Source organism: Tiliqua scincoides, chromosome 3 (genome assembly GCF_035046505.1).
Source record: "Tiliqua scincoides isolate rTilSci1 chromosome 3, rTilSci1.hap2, whole genome shotgun sequence".
NCBI classification, from domain to species: domain Eukaryota; kingdom Metazoa; phylum Chordata; class Lepidosauria; order Squamata; family Scincidae; genus Tiliqua; species Tiliqua scincoides.
The window spans coordinates 214,280,488-214,300,871 of record NC_089823.1 but is presented as its reverse complement, the minus strand read 5'-3'; the positions used below and the strand labels follow the sequence as shown (position 1 = coordinate 214,300,871).

At 44.5% G+C, this 20,384-nt stretch overlaps 1 pseudogene; it reads right to left on the bottom strand.

Moving 5' to 3' along the window:
* Positions 1–20,036: 20,036 nt before the first annotated feature.
* Positions 20,037–20,153, bottom strand: LOC136646312 (5S ribosomal RNA; annotated as a pseudogene).
* Positions 20,154–20,384: the final 231 nt, after the last annotated feature.

Below are 20,384 nucleotides of genomic sequence, written 5' to 3'. Positions count from 1 at the left end.
AGGAGTTGAATTTCACTATGTACGCTTTCCTTCTTTCACATTCCTTCTCCTTTGGATCCCTCTGCTTAAGCTGCACACAAACATACGAGTTCTGAGAAATCCCACAACCCAGTTCCAATCCAATATGATGACTTTCTATACCAATTGTTGTGTCTTTTGGGAAAAAACACTCATTAGTCAAATGAATGAATGAGGCACCCCTTCCTCTATCAGGTCTGCTGCTGTTCCCAAATAGGTTTACCACCTTTATTCTAGCTGGGTTTTTGTACTGTATTGGGTTTTTCACAGGGAGCACCCTATGTAACTAAGCTTAAGCTTGTAACAAACATACTTCCACCACCCTTTTTACCGCCTGCTTTCTTGTCTTCCTTGTGTCATATCGGAGATTGTGAGCCCTTCTGGGCAGGGACCTGTCCTGTCACCCTACATAAAGTATCATGTAGACCAGGGGTGCCCAAACCCCGGCACTGGGGCCACTTGCAGCCCTCGAGGACTCCCAATGTGGCCCTCAGGGAGTCCCCAGTCTCCAATGAGCCTCTGGCCCTCCAGAGCCTTGCTGGAGCCCGTGCTGGCCCGACGCAACTGCTCTCAGTGTGAGAGCGACTGTTTGACCTCTCACGTGAGCTGTGGGATGAGCTCACCCTCTACTGCTTGCTGTTTCACGTCTGTGATGCAGTAGCAGTGGCAAAGGAAAGCCAGCCTTGCTTTGTGCAAGGCCTTTTATAGGCCTTGAGCTACTGCAAGACCTTCATTCATTCGTATAAGTTCATCTTTAATATATTCATTTAAGTAAACTTATGTAAATTTATTCTAATTTTAAATGTAAATTAATTCTTCCCCCCCCCCCTGGCCCCTGACAAAGTGTCAGAGAGATGATGTGGCCCTCCTGCCAAAATCTTTGGATACCCCTGATGTAGACTGATGACAATCAATCAATCAATCAATCAATCAATCAATCAATCAGTCAGTCAGTCAGTCAGTCAGCAAATAAAAACATTTTCAGCTCTGAAGCCCTGACTATGGCAGTTCACATGTTATGAAATCAAGTCTTCTAGTGAACAGCTGTTGCTGTTCCATTCAATTACAACAAGAGTATTGAGCCAGGGGTGTTTTGAGCTGCCCTTGTGTACCGCAAACCACAAGAAATGGATTACCTATTCACACCATTCTGGTTGACTGAGTGAACTTGTGTTGTCCTAGACCTGAATATAATTCATAAGTATTATGTTTGTCTATTATCACAATAATAAGTATGATCACAAAATTGGAATTCCAATTTTCCATTTTTAGAATGAAATTATATGCCTTTGCAATGCCTATTTTTAAGCCTTTAAATTGGAATACTTACCAGAACGTAGTAATTTTCAAGATGCTTATTCAGGGTAACTGGCCCACCCAATTTCTCTCTTCATTCATTCCCAACCAAATCTGAAAACCAATATATCAGCTTAACTAGAAAAGTGAAAGTAAAATGACCAGGGGATTGGAGCATCTTCCTTATGAGGAAAGGCTACAGTATTTGAGGCTTTTTTTGTTGATGGAGAAGGAACATGATAGAATGTATAAAGTTATGCATGATGTGAAATAAGTGAATAGAAATAAATTTTCCTTTCTCTTTTATAGTATCAGAAATCAGTCTCATCCAACAAGAGGAAAGAAAGTATTTCTTCACAGAACACTTTACTGATGTGTGGAATTCACTACCAGAAAATATGCAATAGCCAGTAACTTACATTAGTTAGCCTTTAAGAAGGAATTAGATGAATTAATAGAGTATAAGCCTATCAATGAATATTAGCCATGATAATTAGGTTTAGCTCCAGGTTTAGAAGCAGAATGTCACTGAATACCATTTTGCGAGAAGCAACAGTAGAGAATGTTGCTTTCATTCCTTGCTTGTGGGCCAGTGGTTTAGCAAGTGGTGGGCAGGTGACAGGTGGTCTGTCCCGGGTACCGGGCCAAAAGGAGATGCTACGTGAAGCCCAACCAAGATGGTGGCACTGGGAAAAGCAGCACCAGCACCAGAATCAGCTGTGGTGGTGGGTCTGTTGAGACTGCCACTGCCACCACCTCTTGTTTCAGCAACTTGGCGATCTGGCTGCCACCTCCATTCCTTCTCCTTTGGAGGCTCTTGTTGAGATCACCAAGCCACCATGATTTACCTCCTCCAGGAGAACCCAGAAGTGACATCATGGCATCATACTACATTACAATGGCATCACCCTGGGCACCACTGCTTCTAGCAACTCTTCTATTATTGGCTCCTCATTTTCAATTCAGTATGAAATATGGGTATAATAATATTTATTGAGCTGCTATAAGGATTATTGGGAAAATTCATGTGAATTTGAAATCAGTTTAATAAAGACTAGGTATTGTTAAGACTGCTGGCTCCTTGTTTTATGATCCTTCTGTTGCTTCATAAGGCTGCCAGCTTGACAACAGGCCTCTATAGTTGTGCTTTTAACAGTAGCTTGCACTACGGTAACAGATGATAATTTTTATCTCTATGCTGTAAAACGTTTCACCTGCTGAGTCCAATTGATAAGAATACAATTAAAGATGGAGGTGCTTAGGCCAGTTCAGAACCTGACAACTTTAACTGTGTGTGTATCCTGAAATAGTACCATTGAAATGCAAAGTTTACTACAAAAACGTAATAACTACGGGGGTGGTGGTGGTATTAAAATGAATTGATGATGTAGGAATGTCCTTGTGCACAGATTACTTAGAAGATAAATCAAACCATTACAAGCAAACTCATCTTACCTCTAGAAGGAAAAGTAGCGCACGTGCATGACTGAAAAGCTTGGCAGCACTTTGAACTTCTAGAATCCTGCTTGTTAGAGCCCATAAAAGGGAAGGGAAGCTTCACAAAAGCTTAGGTGAGGCTGATTACCACAGTGTTCTGCATATTACATGGACCATGGCTTCTCAGTCTGAATTTTAAACACAAAAACAATAGATTTGGAAGGGTGACTACTAGCCTAGATGCAGCGAAAGTAAGCAAAAGTCACAACCTTTTAGTCTCCATCTTCCAAAAAATAACAAAACTCAAAAGCACTGGACTGAATAAATGCATACCCTTCTTCTCCCATTTACATTCTCCTTCATTTCTCTCCTCTTCCCCTGTGAATATTAGATTGTATTCTTTGCGCAAGGAGTTGTTTTCTCATACGTTGTACAGAGAGCAACTGTATTAACATATACAGCACATTGATGGTGCTGAATACATTAATAGAGCATTTCCCAAATTCTGAGTTGTGACCAGATACAGTGGCCAATATCCACAGAGTGCCAATATCTTTAACTATTGTATGGAAGGGAATTTTGACAGGTTCAGCATTTTAAACCCTTCCATGCTAAGCTGAACTTGCCAAAGTTCCCTCTTCTATACAATGGTTAAAGGTATAGGCACTCTGCCCTCCATTGTATCTGGTCACCTTGTTAGTGACCCCACTGATGGGTCACAACCCGATGTGCAGTGGGTTGTGACCTGATGCTCGCTATTGCACCATAAAGCACTACTGGGAGCCACTGGAGGCCACTTCCAGGTTACACAGGGCCTGTGACCCATTCCATTGGCCTCTGTGGGCCCCAGAATGCCTTGTGGAAGCAACCGGAAGTGTCTTCTGGTTTGCTTCCACACTCCATTCTGGGGCCCACAGAGGCCAATGGAGTGGGTCACAGGCCCTGTGTAACCTGGAAGTGGCCTCCAGTGGCTCCCAGTAGTGCTTTATGGTGCAACAGTGAGTATCGGGTCACGACCCAGTGTGGAAGATAAGGTGGGTTGTGCTGGCACAAAATTTAGGAACCGCTGCACTAATACATATAGTATACATGTAAGACATAATAATATGTATAATTTTTACATTTATTACTATTATGATAATGATTACAAACAGTTGAAGCTTTGCCTCTAAACAGTCTGTTCATGGCTTGCCCTTAGGTGTTAACCAAGGCACAAGAGCTTTGAGAGTCAGGAGGAGCTTTTTAATTTTACTTTGGCGAAAACAAATAAAGGTGGGCAACAAAAATCAAGTAGAACAAGTGGCAAAAGACAAATGGGGCCAGTTATTTTTTAATTATTTCCATATTGTCTGAGCTCCTAGCTTGGATTTTAACCAACTTGCATGGTCTCTTGAATTAAAGAGTAAATTCCAAGGTCTACTACATGTTCCACAAGAATTATGAAGGGATAAGCATTCTGTCACATGTTACAAACCATCCAATTCACCTTATGCAAGTGTTTGGAACTTCACTGGCAAGAGGGACTTTCAAATTATTGACACAGACAAGAAACAGACAATTGGAACAGTTGGTTTAGATTTGTGTGCTGTGGACATGTAGATTTGCAGTTGGAGAGCAATTTTGAAGGGAAGTTCCACAACCACCTGTAGGATATGCACTCTGAGCCGGGAGCTCTGCCTTCTAATCCCAATGCATATGGATCCATTCTTGGTTTGTCAGATTTATTTCTCGCCATGTCATGGCAGACAGAAATGTGTCAGGCAAAGCTTTCTCCAGCTTGGCAATGCAATGGTGGGGAAAGCTCCGCCTACTGATTGTCTTGTGTTTAATAAGGTTGTCTTAGAGCCCAATCCCAACCTTCCCGAAAAGGTGTGTGCTGTATTTGCAGGGGGAGATGGATTGGGAGGCTTCAGCAGGGAAAGGGGAATTATTTCCCCTTACCCCTCCTTAAGCCTTTTGCTCACCACTGGGTCTCCCTAGACCTGCACCAGCTCTTTAGCTGCACTCCTCTTTCTCTGAGGAGAAACATCTGAGGAGAGGTTTTAAAAAGTGGGGATAGAATCCAGCACACACCACTGCTGCTGGATCCAGCCCTCCCACTGCATCCCTGCCCCTGTTCCTCCTCTCTCCCCACCCCCACTGCTGTTTTACCTGGTCCAGTAGCCTCAGCAGGAACAGGTGGCAGCATTGTAGCTTTGCTGCATTGCAGTAGCTTGCACAAAATGGCCATCAATGTGTATGCTTTCGACAACTATTGAACAACACACTCCACAATGCACTCTGCGCTCTATCTGGCAGCCCAGTCCTCCATCATATTGGGCTGTTAGTGAAAGATTTTGCAAACCATATCAAACTTGGCTGAGAACAATAGATATACTGAAGTTGCAAAATACATAAGATAGTACAAGTGCTATACTATAATACTGGATCCAGGAGGAAATTATGAAAATTAGACAACATTACAAGAGAGTCAGAAAGAAATAAAAGAACACAAAACCTGCAATTTCCCTCTCTGTGGTTTGCACTAATGTAATGCACTGTGTATAAACAATACAAAAATTCCCATACATTTCTGGCATAGAGTCATTTTTATCATTGCCATCTGCATATGAAAAAGGCACTCAGTTAATTTCTCTTAATATCCTATGTATGTCTACCCGAAAGTAAGTCCAATTGAATTAAAGTGAACTTACTCCCAGGTAAGGGAGTAATCCTGTATATAGGATTGCAATCTAACAGCCTGATCCTGTACTGCCTTACTGCTGGCAGTTGGTGTTGCAAACATGCAGCATGGGGGGTTTGGGGAGGGTGGAGGGAGGGCATAGGGGAGGTGTTCTGGGGCAGAGGGCAGAAAGAGGGCAGAGCATGGGGAGGGATGGCCTGGGAGGGGGTGGATCCAGTGAAGGCTTCCTCCACCTATTTCTATACCCCCTCTTGGGCTTGGAAGCCCAACATAGAGCTTGTCAAGTCTGTGCCTGGTAAACAGCAGACACAGACCCGAGAAGCCCCATTGAGCAGGCTGGGGATTTACTTGGGATAAGGGGACAAATGTCCCCTTCCCTCAAGGAGACCTTCAGCCTGTTTGTATCCCACACAGGATGCAGTGTTGGGCATTTAGGACCTGCTGCTCCTGTGCAGATAGGATTGGGCTACTGTGGGATCCTGAGTGCACCAGGCAGCCACCGGTGGCTCCTTGGGGGAAGGGAAGTAGCCCCATAATGGGGCTATTTGATTCTGTGGCAGCTCTTTAGCCACTGCAGAATCACGGAGTGCCATGTCAGGCCACATAGCTGGATATGAGGCTCCAGATCCAGCAAAGTTCAGTTCCACCCCTTCTTACCCTGCTCCCTCCTTCTGCCACACATTCCTCTGCTCTCTGCCAACCCTAGAAGCCTCCTTCCCCACCTCCCTCCTGCCCCGTCTTAACTCTCCACCACCTGGCACTTTGCATGGAGCACCAGGCAATGGACATTGGGCCCACTGGGCTCACGCTGGGCTAGCTCCAGTTCTGGGCACACGGTAAGGCTCACAAACTTGCCATACGGCGCATTTGCAAAAGTGTGTGCCAGCGGTGAGCCAGCACACTGAGTTCAGGATCGGGCCCTTAGTCTTCTAACTTTTTGAGTTTGTTTAGAAAATTTATTTGTAATGGAAAAATCAACACCTAAAGGTACAAGAACCCTACCACAAAAAGGTGGCAACCCTAGGTGAAGGATAGGCTTTGCACATAGAGACAAACCCATCTTTCTTATTTAATATATTCTAGACTAGCTTTCTGAAGATGTAAAACTTGTTGTTGATCTGGTTTTTGGCAGATAGTTAAGTTGCTGCAGGCAGCAGAGCATCTTTGGGGGCGGGTAAGGGTATCCCATGTGCTAAGTAATGCCCTCCAACATTTCACAGATGAAGTTAACATCTACATGCCAACAACCCTATTTTTATGCCCAGCAGCAGAGTCATGCCACCAGTTGAAGATCCATGCCTGTAGGCAGGCTCACTCAGGTAGGCTGATCCGCAGTATAGGTGAGTTGCCACAGAATCCCTCATTCACCTGTGGAGAGGGTGCAAGGAGCCACTGCTGGGCAGCCCAATCCTGAGCTGTCTGGTGCACGGGCTTGAAGTGGTGCCGCAAATGGCTGCTGCTGCATCTTAGACACCCCAGGCAGCCACAGCTGCCTCTTCTCCCCTGGGTAAGGTGAGTAGCCCCACAATGGGGCTACTCATTTCTATGGCAACCCAAGGGTCACTGTAGAGATTAGAGCCTCCATGTCAGGCAGGTGATCTGACACCTGACACAGAGGCTCAGGATCTGGTGGAGTACTCCTACCTACCTCCCACCCCGCTCCCTCCCCTGGCACGCCTCCTCCCTGCCCTCTTCCTGCCCTGACCCCACCCTCTACCTCCCCCACCCTGGAACGCCTCCTCCCTGCCTCCCCCCACACCCCCACCTACCTCTCTGCTGCCCCGCGGTCTGCATGACCACTGAGCTCTGGTGCTCCACTGGCTCTAGCCCAGTGCCAGTCAGTGCTGGGCTAGCACCAGTGCTCCACTGGCTGTGATCTGGCATGCACTGATTGGAACCTAAACACCTAAACACATACATCCTACTATACATTATCAAAGGCTCAGCTCAATTACCTAGATGCCGGACGCATGTAGCCTGTCCATTAGCCTATCCTGCACTGTTTTAAAAGCCCAGCTGTCTTGGTTAGGACGAGACAGAAGGTCCAAGGTTTAATCCCTGGCCCTTTGAGGCAGGGCTGGGAAAGTCCTCTCTGAAACCCTGGAAATCCTCTGCTAGTCAGTGGACAAAACTGACCTAGAGAAACCAATAGTCTGACTCATTATAGAGTAGTTTTGTTTATTTTACATGCATGTGCAACACAGACTGAATGCATCTGCTAACATGATCTCCAGGCAGAAACCCGAGTCCTGAAGAATGACAGTTCTGGCAACTCTTAACAAAAATAAATAAATCCAAAAACAGGGATAGTGATTTGGCAGAGACTAGAAAATAGGGGTTGACCCTGGTAAATAGGAACAGTGAAGTGTATGTAAGGTAGGAAAGTGCTTGTCAGCCTTTCAACTTTTCCTAGCTGTTGAATGGAGAGCTGTCAAGAAGTAGTTGCTGTCCCCAAAGCCCTTTCATTGCTCAGATGTTATTCACTCCACCTGTCAGCAAAAATTCATTTGGGCTTTGCCTGTAGGGTACTGGCAAGGAGGGATGTGCCAAAGCCACCTCCATGTCCCTAGTCAAGAGTTTCCACAATGCCCCCTTGACCACAAGTCATAACACAACTGTTGTGACTTGTCCAGAACCATTTTTCAAGTCATTTTGACTCAAGTTCCAGTCTTTTTGAGAAACAAATCAAGCCTGGGGCCAAAAAAAAAAAAAAAAAAAAAAAAGGCAAGCAAGCATGCACACAAAACAGAGTCACAAGTACACACAAAAGCAAGGCTTGAGTCTATTTGAGTCTTTTCATTTTTAGGGTAAAACTGAGCATTGAGTCCCGAGCTTTTGATGCACATGACTTGAGTTCGTACGAGTTGCAAAAAAATGCATGTTTTCACGTCTCGAGTCAGAGTCATCCAAGCTGCAGCCCATCCCTGCTGGCAAGCATGGAGGAGTATGGAGTATGGGCAAATCCCCCCCCCCCCCGGTTTTTGGCATGCATCATAAAATGGACTAGTGAACCCTAGAAACAGAATCCTGTTTCTGTGGAGTCCCTTAACTTGAGCACACAACCCACTTTTAAAATCAGCTTTCCAAAGTAGGCAGGAGAAGAAAGGACACAACTGCTAAAGCAGCATGGATTTTTCCTTTCCCAATGAGATTCATACCTACTTTTATTGAAAGTGATTGCAGCATTCCAGACTTCTGATCAAATAGAATCTCTGATCAAATTTAATTTAATCCAAGTTAAAAGAACAATAGGAATATTTTTAGATATCTTGGACACAAACCAGCAGCAAATTCATATCCTGTAACTATTTTGGTTTTTGCAAGAGCTGAGAAAATCCAATTATTTCTGGTGGACTACAGATCTGGTTCCATAGCAAAAATAGCTTCCTATGCAGGTTTTCCCCGATTCACTATATAGGATTTTTCAAACCAATGTTTCTCAGGGAAGGAAAATTTTGTTTTCAGTCATTCCCTCTGTAAATACTAAATTTGCTCTTCCCCTTCCACTGTTAATTTTTTCATAGATTAATCTGATATTTGTGGGATGTTTTGACCCTGCAACATAAAATGAGAATACCTGTACAGCTAATTAAACTAGGACATGTATTTGGCACTGACTCAAATCATATTCTTCAATGTCCAATGCAATACAAAATGAATGAAAAAAACACCCCTGTCAAGGTTTCTTTTAAGTCAGTATGATTTTGCTAAAACTCAAGGTTTGGCCTTGTGCATTTCATTAAGGCTTTCTTTCTTTTGGCATTTGAGCCTTGCTTGCAAAAGCTGTGGTCTTGCTCTGGATCACACAGAGTTCAGCAGCTGCTTTGCCAAAACAGAAAAGAGATTAGATATGGATCCAATGATGGATCTCCATCATCTCATCTAGTTTGGCCCTAAGGGGGTATGATGTATGATTTGTTCACAGCCCTCAGCTATAAAAGGTTTTACTTTCAGGTTCAAAGGTGCACGTCTGCTACACTACTCTCACATTTTTATGTGTCTTTTCTTCCTCTTTTTTCCTCATAAGAATGCATTCAGGAGCAAAAAAAGTAAGCTGGATAAATAAAGGTGTGTGACAACAGCTATAGATCAGGTCTCCATACAGACTTGACAGTTCTACTGCTGCTCTTTTATATAGATTACAGTTTCACTACAGTGTGATACAGTTCTTATACACTGCATTTCAATCTTTTCCATCTCTCTAAAATATTTTCTTCTTTCAGTATATAGCTGTATATTACAGAGAGTAATCTCCCTAATTTAGAAGATACATCTAGTTTTTTAGGCATTCACACGCTAAAAAATTGGCATACGGATGGCCACCATCTGTATTTGATTTATACAAACTGCCAATCCAAGTCAATAGACAATACCTGTCTATTAATTTATATATTTAATTGTTCAGTGCTCATGGGAGACTCTGTGGGTATGGTACTTTTCTATTTTCTCAAGTATAAATGGTCTTCCACATACAGATTATGATTTCTGTGGATCCAGAAGTTACCTAACTCACCAAAAAGAAACAACATATAGCTTTAGTGAGTTCATCAAAAATAAAAAACATAGAACAGTAAAAGTATAATTACCAGATAATTAACATGATCAAAGTCAAAGATTGTTTATTGTATTAGCTAATAGCCATCACAGTAAGATAAAACATAAATCCAGGTATACATCAAAATACAAACAATGATAAAAAGATAAAATTAGGTCAAAATCAAGCACACAAGGCACCTACCCCCATCATATTAAGGAATCCCATATCTTGAATATATGATCAAGATTTGCATATTTTCTCATCTATCAGTTGCTTAATGATGTCACTTCTGGCCCTTGGCAAGTGTCATGAATGCTATTTGGTCTGCTGTATGAAATGCATTTGACACCCCTGTTCTAATCCTTGACACCACACTGGCTATCAAGTAGTCTTTATCCATCCTGCTGCTCTCACTGAACGTTGAAGAGATGATAGGATCTCTGCTGGTCTTTCCTTTATGATACATTGGCTATTCAATTCTTCTCACATGGATGGGGCCCCAGGCCTATTTTTTAAAGTGTAGGAAGCAACTTGTTGGACAGAGGTGTTGCTGATGACCTCACTTCCCAAAACACGCAATCTCGCCTAACTTCATCTTGGTTCCGTAGCTGTCAGTTTTGAGAGTCAGCCAGCACTTTGGCCTAGAGGAGATGGGGTATGGCTTCCTCTACTCAAAATCATGCTAATAAGGGGCCACTTATTGGAACAGAAAACTGTAGTACTGTGTTTGTTCATTCTTAGAACAACTCTTCATCCTTTCTGAAACTCTCCACTCTCTAGTGCTTGTTTTAAACCTATCACTAATCATCTCCTTCTCTCCCACTGACTTAACTCTGGCAGAGGAAACTCAGCCCTACTGGCAGCCCAACTCTTTCTCTGTCTCTCTCAAATTAAACTCCTGCCTGTCCAAATAGAGCTATCCACATGTACAGTATTCTTCCACCCACAACCACTCAAATCGCTGTGCAACTGATCTTACAAGTTAACATTTCCTTTTTCTTGTCTTCCTAAATCTCCTGATAAAATCTAGATTGTTTTGGAAAACTCTGTTCTCGTGGTTACTGTTAGCCTAAACTGGAGATACTTTGAGATTGTTCGCTATCCAATCAATGGTCCCTAAACAGCCATACACTGCATTCACATGCAATTATTACATTATAAATTCCCCAACTGAGTTTAATTCTGGGCCAGCCACACCTGTATCTGAGCTGGAATGTGGGTACATATGTAGTGTTAGGTGTGTGACAGAGGGAGGGAGGGAGAGCACTGTTGGCAAGAGGGTACAGGAAATCTCTTTTTCAGCAGTCAGGAATTAACAAAGGCGTTTCAAAACATAGTTTCAATACAAGTGTCTTTCATTCAAACCCACCAGGAGGCAAACTTGAGAGTGTATATTCCCGTTTCCATGGCAGCCCTGTAATGTTAAGCAAACTGTGAGCTGGGACACCTCCTCCTAAAGAGGTATCAGGTCAAGGTTATCATTATCTGAACTAGGTGCAGCACAGTGAAGAATTTAATGCTTGGAAGAATGCAGAGATAAGCAGTGGAAACTGATGCTTGTCTGGAGCAGTTTCAGTTTGGTTCATGAAATGGAGGCTATTGCAGGATTAATTATGGGATTTGGTCTGCAAAAGGCCTGGGAGTTAATTTGGCTTGTGCTCCATAAATACCACCAAATATATTAGTCATGCAGTCCATTCCACAGGAGGAAATCTGGGGAGGCAAAGTTGCCATATTGCAGGTTTCTCAAACTGGGTAGGGACCCTCTTGGTGGGTCATGACCCAATTTCTTGTGGGTCCCACAGAGCCTCCCATGAAAACTCAGATGATGAAAAGATTAGATAACTAATTGCCTTGAGTCCTGAGACTATTCAAAAACCAGAGAGCTGCTAACTCCCCTGCAAAGAGCAGAACTCCTACAGATTGCAAGCTTGTGTAAATATAGGCAGGCAAATCTTTGAGCATCTTTTTTCTGGTGTTTTTTTTTTTGCCACGTCCATCAATGACAGGACCTGGGGCTAATGAAGGCTGGGTCACATAACTAAGCTCCTCAAGCCTTGAAGCTTTTCATTAGAACTGCCTCATTATGAAAAGTAGATTGAATTTTTTTCAAATAAATCAACAAAATATTACTTGAAAATAAATACATAAAATATTTTTTTAGATCACCTTTTTCTAAAGTCTTGTAAAGCTAGGTGGGTCCCAAGAGAGTGTCATTTTAAAAAGTGGGTCCCACTGCTAAAATGTTTGAAAACTACTGTGGCTAAGTTTGCAGACGACACCAAACTTTTCCGAGTGGTGAAGACCAGAAGTGATTGTGAGGCACTCCAGAAGGATCTCTCCAAATTGGCAGAATGGGCAGCAAAATGGCAGATGCGTTTCAAGTTCAGTAAGTGTAAAGTCATGCACATTGGGGCAAAAAATCAAAACTTCACATATAGGCTAATGGGTTCTGAGCTGTCTGTGACAGATCAGGAGAGAGATCTTGGGGTGGTTGTGGACAGGTCGATGAAAGTGTTGACCCAATGTGTGGCGGCAGTAAAGACAGCCAATTCTATGCCTGGGATCATAGAAAAGGTATTGAGAACAAAACGGCTAGTATTATAATGCCGTTGTACAAATCTATGGTAAGGCCACACCTGGAGTATTGTGTCCAGTTCTGGTCGCCGCATCTCAAAAAAGTCATAGTGGAAATGGAAAAGGTGCAAAAGAGAGCGACTAAGATGATTGTTGGGCTGGGGCACCTTCCTTATGAGGAAAGGCTACGGCGTTTGGGCGTTGTCAGCCTAGAAAAGAGACACCTGAGGGGGGACATGATTGAGACATACAAAATTATGCATGGGAAGGATAAAGTGGATAGGGAGATGCTCTTTACACTCTCACATAACACCAGAACCAGGGGACATCCACTCAAATTGAGTGTTGGGAGGGTTAGGACAGACAAAAGAAAATATTTATTTACTCAGCGTGTGGTCAGTCTGTGGAACTCCTTGCCGCAGGATGTGGTGACAGTATCTGGCCTGGATGCCTTTAAAAGGGGATTGGACAAGTTTCTGGAGGAAAAATCCATTATGGGTTACAATTAGAAATGGGCTATGTCAGAATGCCAGATGCAAGGGAGGGCACCAGGATGCAGGTCTCTTGTTATCAGGTGTGCTCCCTGGGGCATTTGGTGGGCCACTGTGAGACACAGGAAGCTGGACTAGTTGGGCCTATGGCCTGATCCAGTGGGGCTGTTCTTTTGTTCTTATCCTAAAGCAGGGCTGGCCTTAGGAGCTGTGGGACCCAATTAGAAACACATTCGTGGGGGCCCCTCTACTAATTTTTTTTAGCTCTTAGCTTGAATGGAACCAGAACAATAAAAAAGATGCTACTTCTGTGCAGGTGGATAGAATCCTGTACCTTTAGTGGTTGTGCAAAATAGGCAACTGGGAGGTCAGCTAGAGGGAGAAGAGAGCGCGCACTCTCCAAGTCTCGCCTGTTGCCGCCCCATCTGCAGGAGCCCAATCAGACAGGGGAGAGGATGGCACTGGGCACTACGAGAACAGGGAAAGAGTGAGGTGCACATGCTGCTGCTTGCATGGCACCAATTTTGGCCCAATTGGAAGCAGCAGTAGGCGGGAGCTGCTGCTGAAGTGACCCAATTTTGGGCCAAGTAGAAGCAGTGATGGGTGGAAGGGCAGTGTGGGGGCCCCCACCATGTGCTGGGTCCAATTGGGTGAAATATCTCCAATTGCATATAAGCCGGCCTTGTCCTAAAGATCTTGTCTGTAACTTGAAAAGTAATGAGGATACACGCAGTTGCTGTTCCTCCCATCCTTCTCAGCCCATTGTGCAGTAAAACCAGAGAACTCCATGCTGCAAGGGTTAGGAAAGAGACTGGTAGAAGGACAGGGCAGGAAAGCAGCAGCTGCATCCTTTGCTGTTGGCTTAGAACTTGCAAGGATGTTGGCAGGATCTCTAGGTTGCAATCCAGCAACCCTGAGGGGACATTTAACTCTATCTGACACATAGCATTGCCTAAGTCAGGGGTGTCAAATTTGCTCCATACCGAGGGCCAAATGGCATTCATGATGCCGGCTGAGGGCCAGATGTCATTAGGCAGAAAGTGATGTCATTAAACAACTCATAACCAAAAATTAGAACTTTTTCTCACTTAGGAATTCATTATGACAGAAGAGAAAACATGCAAATCTTTATCATATTTCAAGATATGGGAGAGCCCATTTTTTGTGGGGGCTGCCCTTTTACAGTAACACCTCTGTACTGCTCAGCAGCTGAGAGCCTGAGGGCCAGATAAAAAGCTTCCACGGGCCGCATCCAGCCCCCGGCCTTATGTTTGACATCCCTGGTCTAAGTGCTTTCAGATCACAAGCACAATGGTTTAATCAGGAGGTCTGGGAAATGCTTCCAGCACAACATGGAAAGGAAAATTAGGGAATAGAGAAAAAAGTCTGCAGATAACAGACACAGGGAAGTTCAAGGGTACGAGGCACAATCAGAAATTCAAAACAGAAGCTGTTCACGTGGTTGCCTGCAGCTCATTTCTTCTTCCTTTTACAAGAGCTGCTGTGAGACTAGATGGAGCCAATGATGGCACAGAAACTCAAGCAGTTTACATTTGCATTTAAGGCATCAAGGTAGGCTGAGAAGCGCATACCTAACTATTTTTACTGCAAAGATCACATGGTGCTCAAACGGTCTCCAAACTACAGAAAGCTCTTTTCTGCCTGCTCTGTTTGGGTTGCCATCTCTTCAGCCTGTCCTTCCTGCTGTGCCTTTAAGACAGTGGTTCCCAACCTTTCGGAGCTCAGGGACTACTAAGGCAAAATTTGGAGAGGAGGGGACCACATGCAACCCCCCCCCCACCTTCACACACAAAAAATACAATTCAATTTGTAATATATAAGATTATTTAATAATTAATGTGATGGTTGTGCTTGCATTTGCTTCACTAGCTGTGAAAGTCTTGGGTTTACATGGAATACATGGAACACAAAATAATTCCCCCCCACAACTCAGAGGTTTTCACACCCACCCAAATCAATCCAGTCTCTTTTCCCCCACACCAGAACACATTACACACAGCCCTTGCCTCTTTTAAGTGTGGAAAAACACCTCAAAGAGGGAGAGGGTAAGCACAAGGGGATTATAGACAAATCATGCAAGGTAGTTAAATGAGCCAACAGAAAGCACACATATCCCTCCACAGTTCCTTTTGTTACACAGCCCTGGCCCTGCTCCCCCCACTTGTGAGTCCAGAGTCCTTAGGAAAGTGTTCAGCACAATTTGGGCAGGTTGGTCCTGAAGGAGAAGCACCAGCTCAGAGCAACATCTCAGAATGGCTGCTGCATGTCTCAGAAAGAAAAGTCCCTTTGGTGTGCACTGCAAGGTCTTGGGGGGGGGGGAGCCTCTCTTCACTTCCTGTTCTAATTGCTGTCATGCTCTAGCTGTGGACTAGCATGCTCTAGCTGCCAGGGCTCCAACTTTGGTTGGAGCTAAGAGAGTGTGAGCAAGCCTATAGGTAGGCTGCAGCCACAAAACAACAGCTGCCTACTCTGCCATTATTCTGTGGAATTCCTTGCCCCAAGATGTGATGATGGTGTCTAGACTAGATGCCTTTGAAAAGGGTTTGGAGAAATTTCTGGAGAAGTCCATCACAGCTACAGTGTGACTAACAGCCCCATTCTAGGCATGTCTACTCAGAAGTAAGTCCCATTATAGTCAATGGGGCTTACTCCAAGGTAAGCATGCATAGGATTGCAATCTGAGGAGATAGGGGAACTGGCCAAGTGTGGGGTGGGGGAGGGCTCCCCATGAACAAAGCTGCTGCTGCTCTCTGAGGAGGAAAAGTCAGGGGTTGCACCTGCTGTACTTGGCTACGGTGGTGCCTGTTCTGCAACTTCTGGAATTGCTTCTCCCCAGGTGGGCAGCTTGCAGTAAGATAGCAGAGATGCTGCCTGTTTCCCTCTCCAAAAGGGGTGCCAAAACCTGGTTGCCTGGATCCCTTGCTCCACCCCTGGGCGTTAGAAGAGCACATCCAGGGGCCCAATCCTGCCAACTGGGGAGGAGGTACCAGGGCTGGGGGTTGAGAATATTGTTTCTCCCCTCTCCTGCTGCCACACTGCCTCCAACTCCCTTCCTCTGTGTTCCCTGGCCAGCTGGAGTCTGCACTCCCAGGGAAATCACATCCAGAGAAACCCACTCCCAGGGAAACCCCACCCCCCAAGCCAGCCAGCCAACAATGCCTTTGGGAGCCTGTCCCCCCTCCCACAAAAGGGACTCCCCAGGCTGGCTGGAGTCCTGATCTGACTCCTGAGAAACCAGGCTGCCAGGGCTCACCTGAAGGCACAGGGTCAAGGAATGGAGGCAGTGGGCAGCAGGGCACCTCTCCTCTGCATGCACAAATGTGCGCGCACCTTACAAGGTGCCTGCGCTTCACTTTTTTGCTTGTCTGGGCACTCACAGACAAGGAGGGAAGGGAGGTGCAGGGGGGAGGCAGGAGATGGAGAAAGGGTATGCTCTGATTGGCTGCTGGCGCTGCAGAGGCTTTTTTCTGCCTGGAAGTGCTTTTTTTTTTTTCACCAGAGATGTTGTGGACCACCAGTGGTCTGCGGACCATGGGTTGGGAACCCTAGCTTTAAGAGCAGCTTGATTGACAACAAGGAGCAGCTGATGTTTCCCATGACCTGGAGGTAAACAACAACATCACCTGTGCATTGCTGCAGCACCTCAGGCAGCTCTTAAAGGCACAACTACAAGGAGATGATTATTGAAAAGTTGCCAGCCCCAGTTGTATTCATTTTTTCTGCAGTCATCTGTCATGCACTGCTTCTCTGAAAGAGGTCTACTAGTGACTGCTCTTTTTCATAATCAGTATATTAATAAAGTGGAAGGAAAGTGAGTTACTCTTATATTTTAAAAAGGAATTTCCATAGTGCTCATCCCAGAACAAAAAGGAACTGGTAAGAAAAAGTAAGGGATTGTCCCTGGTAAATAGGGACAGTAGAAAGATATGGGAATGATTCATGACAAGTAGTAAAATAAGCACATGTGGTGTTTTCCCCCAGTGTGCTCTTTTGAAATCAACATCATTGCAGAAAGACCACATGGTCAAGCAGACAGGTAGTTTTGTGGATTTCTTATTTTTATCTGGTTTCCCCAAGAATGATAGGTCCTACACAAGTTTCACAAGATCAAGTCCAGGTTTTGGTTCTGGCTTGGCTCCCTCAAAGAATGCATCTATGTGGGGTCATTCCCCCACTCCAAAATTTGTAATGTAATAGACTCCCCACACCAATACTGGAGTAAGGTTGAAATCCTATGCACACTTACCTGAGGGTTAGCGAACACAGAGGAATTTACTTCTGAGTAAACACACATAGACTTGTACTGTAAATAAAGCTAGGGTAACAGTGAAATTTAGACATATTAGAGAATTATTTTGCTTTTATGTTTGCCTGTAATGTCTTGCTTGTAATTTTGCTATTGCCAATGCCCAAACTGTTTTCCAAACCTGTTTATTTTATTGTTTTATTATTTTCTCTTTGTACTATCCAACTTCCACTCCTTATATTTTTAATAAACTTTTTTTAGGTTTTAAATCTTTACCTATTTGTGATTGGTTGAACAAAGTCAGGGCTTTGTTGCAGCCCTCCTCAGTCCTTGGCTATATGCTATTGGACAGGGTTTGGGGGATTCTCTGTTTAGTGGGGAGAAAGCCTTTTGAGGATGGTCTTTCTCTGCCTCGCTTTGTTCTCATAGTGGAGTCCATTGGTCTTGGCTCTGGTGTAGTAGCAGTTCAGGGGAAAGGCATCACATTCAGGACGCCCCACCCCCCACTTGGAAGTATAGCACAGGTGACAATGATATAACATAGTCCTGGTCAAACAATATATTGTCTTATAGCCCAATCCTATGCATGTCTACTCAGAAGTAAGTCTCATTAGAGTCAATGGGGCTTACTCTCAGGAAAGTGTGGATGGGATTGGGCTTTTAGTTGGGTGGTTCAGAGGCATGCTTAAAAGCAGAAGCACGTCTTTAACTAAGAGCAGCTGCCAGCTCCAGCTCTGGTCCTAGGTGTGACTACAGGAAAGGGAAGGTTAATTATTTCCCCTTCGGCCATTTTCCATTAGAAAATTGCTCCCTGAAGCTACTGGTCATCCCTGAAGTGGTTGTTGGCTTCAAATAATTGTTTTGGGAGTACATAACATTGGGGGAGATTTTCAGCAGGAAAATCTGGAGGTGGACAGTTTAACCCTTTTCTCTCCATGGAGATGCTATCAACACTTGATTAACAGCCTAATCCTATGGCTCCTGGCACCCATGGTTCCAACTGTGCCAAAATGGCAACCACCACATCCTGTGGGCACCAGGATACTGCCATAAAATACTCACTGCCAGCCAGTGCTGGAAGAGCACCAGCTAGCTAACCATGTGGCATTGAGGCTCCACGCCAACTGGCGCCGGTGCTCCTTCCTCCCCCAGTGTCATAAGCATGCCTTATAGCACATTCACAACACCTAGTGCTGGTACTGGAGCTCAGCACCAGTGCTGAAGGCCCATAGGATTGGGCTCTAAGCCTGTGCACTGCATGTACAAGCCCATCCACAATCCATGTTAAGGGATCCTAAGTATAGATGCCACTGATTAACAGAATAGCCCTGAGTCCCTTGAACTGGCACAATGGTATTCCAACAAACTGTCCATTTGTTTATTGTAGTTTCTATGTACTACAACCATATCTGATCTACTTTTCCCTCTTCCAAATTTAAGGTAACAACATGGATATGATGAAAGCTGGGATCAAGATAACATGTGCATTACGGATCAAAAATATCACTTCACAGCAACCATGAGCAAATAGAACACTCAAGAATGTGGGGTGAATTTAGATGTGACCGCATATATGTGGTTATGCGCATAGCTTCATGAAGCAGCTGCAGCAGCAGATGCAGAATCAATGGAATTCTTTCCTTCTTGGTGTACCCCATGGGAGGATCCTGTAGTTGCATCATGATGCCTGAATTTGACTAAGGCAATGAACACCCTGCACCTGACCAGCAAATGGACCTGTGTTATCTCCCCATACTTTAGCTGTGCAAACAGTGTCCTCCAACAGTACTAGAGAAGACAACAGAAAACAAAGAGCAGCAATGCATTCAGCGCCCTTATTGTTGGTGGATTCCCAGAGTTGAAGAAGGCCAACCAATTAGCATTGGGGTGAGCAATCTCCCTTTGAAGAAACATTTAAAAATTTTGGACTCAGAAAAAAAGACAACTAAAAGTTTACAAAAGTATGCATGGTATGGAGAAAGAGGATAGACTGACATTTTCCTCCCTCTTTCATAATTCTAGATCTTGGGTACATCCAATAAAATTGATTGGCAGTAGATTCAGGAGAGACAAAAATGCTTTCAGACAATGCACACTTTTATTGGATAATCTATCCAAACAAAATGAGTTATGGAATTCACTGCCACAAGTTCTGATGATGGCCTTAAAAGAGACATGTTCATGAAGCATGTCAACTGCTGTTAGTCATGACAGCTGAGTGAAATCCAGGTTCAACAGCAGCATGTCAATAAATACCAACTCCTGGTGAGCAACAGCAGGAGAGAGCCGATGCATTCAAGCTCTGTTGTGAGCTTCCTGAACATCTAATGGATCATCTTCCCCTGGTACAGCGCTTCCCAATCTTTTTAGCTCTTTGACCCACATGGTTGGCTGTGGAGTGCCTTGTGGCAGTATGCCTTGTGGCAGCTGGGTAACACCCCAGATGGCCTCTAGGCACCACAGCCGGTGCTGGCCCATGACCCACATCATTGGTCGGGTAGTACCCCAGGATGCCTTGCGGCAGCCGTGTACTATCCCAAAATAGCTTACAGTGCCATAGCTGGCACTGGCCCGTGACCACCCAAAAATCAGATTGTGACCCACTGGTGATCCATAGATTGGAAACTGCTGCCCTAATAAATTGGGGCCTGGTATAGGCATGCAGCAGATTGACATGGTAGAAGCACACTGGTTGGTTGGCAACCTTCAGTCTCGAAAGACTATGGTATAAGCCTACAGCACCCAGTATTCCCAGGCGGTCTCCCATCCAAGTACTAACCAGGCCTGACCCTGCTTAGCTTCCAAGATCAGATGAGATCAGGCATTTGCAGGGTAACAGTTGAAGCACACTGCAGGTGGGTGATATAGTTTTTGAATGTTGTCCTAGGTGAAAAAAAAATCCCTGCAAATAGAAGAGAACAACAGGAAATGGGTTGGTAGGACCTGTCTTACACAAATACTAGCCTTTTTGTTTTGTTTCTGCAAGAAATGTGAGGGAGCATTCAAAAACAGCATCCTCAGCACACCTGCCTATAGTCTGAAGTGATACAGTCTTCCACCTTCACATGTGTAGGCCAA